The following is a 2,500-nucleotide window of genomic DNA, read 5'->3' as shown; positions in this document are numbered from 1 at the left end:
TCTCGATCATGCTTCGTTTAAAACGGTTATAAATAATGAGAGTAGCGGTTAGGGGAGTCGTACTTGAAGACTGTTTGCTACTGTAAAAATCAAGTCTTTGGGAAACTTTTTGGAGTTTTTTTTTTGTGTGTTTTTTTTCGTTTTCTTTTGTTTGTATGTACAGTGAGCAAACACTACCCAAGCCAAGAGTGAAGTGTACAGCCGGAAAAATATCTCAGTGTGTCTTTTTTTTTGTTTTTCTTTGTTTTTAAATATATATATATATATATTTTATTAATATCATGGCAAATGCTGATTTACCTTTCTGCAATAATGACAAGTCTCTGCTGCGACCAACAGTTGTTGACGATGTTTAGCCAACAACTGACGACATCCAGAACCTCTCCTACCATTGGTGGAACGACTGACCCCTGACCTCTCACAGAGGAGAGAGAGAATATATTAATCTCCACACAGACCAGACTAGTAAGACTGACAGCTTCCTCGTGCACTGGAGACCCTTGGAGAACCACCGGCGTTCAACTCTGGTCGTTGAGAGATTGATTCAGTGGGTTTACGCAGGCTTCCCCCCCCCCCCAACCCAACCCAGCACCAACACGCCTGCCTCAGCTAGTCACGGTCTTCCATTTCGACTTTCTACCAGCTGGATCAGATGTGTTAGAGCTGGGGCGCGGGTAGGAGCAAGGGCCTGCACACAGGACCGGAGTTGACTGCCGTCCATAACCTAAAGCGTAGTCTTATAGGCCAATAACGTGTCACGTCTCACCCAATAGGAAGGCTTCAGAGGTAACCCTCTCTGTCCATCACAGACAGACAGACAGACGGAGAGAAAGAGAGAGAGAGGATGCACTAAGAATCTTGATACGATGTCGTACAGATCTTCAGACTTCACTTGTCTAGTCAGTTCGTAAAGACAGGTCAGACTCGTTCACACTTTTAAGAGGTTGTTGCTTTGAGCTCTAGAATAGTTGTATTTATTCCTGTTCAGGCGTTGATGTGAGATGGTGAGACCAGAGCTTGTTCGTGCTTTGTACAGCCTATATGGTGGCGGTGTCACGGGGAAACTCTTCCCCCCCTCGCTCTCTTCATTTCCTGTGTGTGTTTACACTCTGTTAACTCTTTTTGACCCCCGCTCTTTTGTTACTTGAACCGCGGCGTTTGGGGACAGTTGTGTGTCTTGTTTCTTTGCATTTCAGCCTTTCAGAAGAGACATTGTTCTAAAAGCAGGTCTTGTTTTTTCGTTTTTTTTATTATTATTGTTTTTTGGATTTTATTTTTTTATATTCTGGTAGAGTTTTTCATGAAGAGAGAGAGTGTTGTGAAGGCCTTAGGATCACTCACAGTTGAGAAAGAAGCACCTATCCCTCCCACCCAGCCACCCAAACAGTCAGGTAGATCTTAGCCCCACCCACCCCCACCCCCACCCCCCAACCTTGCCTGCACGACCAATCACTGGGATGGACCCCTCATTCTCATTGTGTCAATCATCTAGGCCTAACTGAACAGAGTTTAAGCTACTAGGCCCACTCCACTCCCCACGCCTCTTGCAAGGATTCTACCTCAACTGTTGAGACAGACAGACAAGGATTACTAATGCAAAAAAAGAGGATGATGATAATAATAATGATGATGATGATGGCATGAGTGTAGCTTGGTTTTAACAACCTGCTGAGCTGGCCTGTGTGTGCAATGAAGGAAGCAAAGCACTATATAGTCGAAACCTGAAGTTACCATGACGACCACCATCTCCCTCCCAAAACCGCTGTTCAGAAAGCTGTATGTTCTCTATATGGTAGGGTTATTTTAAAGTATAAAAAGTGTAAAACAAAACGACAACAAAAATACATAAAAACGAGAAAATGTGTGAACTTGTGTCTTTGTTACCCTGTACAAATAAACCCTGAGTTTGTAAATAATTGTATACATATTTCTAAACCTGTTTAATTTTTCTATGCACTTTTTTTATTTATAATGTTATTTGCTTAATAAAGATGTTAAGATGTTTGAACAAATCAGAACTTGTCTTGTGTTCTGTGCACTTTATGTTTATATATAAAAAAACATGACATACATAAATAAAGATATATCTATCTACATATAACATTATAATGACATACATACATACATACATACATACAAGACATGACCGAATACAAGAGGATGGAATGATGCAAATTGTACCTTTTCATTGGGTGAGATTATCATATCATAATAACTTTATTTCGTCCCAGGCACAGATGCTGGCCTTGGACAGGAAGCCTCGTCAGCCGCTGCTGCCCTTGGGATGGTCAAGCGACCTTGCCTGGGGAGACTGAAGATGTGTGGTGATGATGGGATGTTTAGGAGAGCTGTGTGTTTGTGTGTTATTGACCCATGGGAGGGAGTTGGGGTTTCTTTTCTTAGGGCTCCCTCTACTAGAGAAATACTGCAAGACGTCTTTAATTTCTTGGTGGAAGAAGTTGGCACATAGATACGAATTATCACAGGACATTAAGTTGTC

This window comes from Nansenia antarctica (assembly GCF_963989245.1).
Source record: "Nansenia antarctica genome assembly, chromosome: 10".
Taxonomy (NCBI): domain Eukaryota; kingdom Metazoa; phylum Chordata; class Actinopteri; order Argentiniformes; family Microstomatidae; genus Nansenia; species Nansenia antarctica.
Note: the sequence above shows the minus strand (reverse complement) of the source record.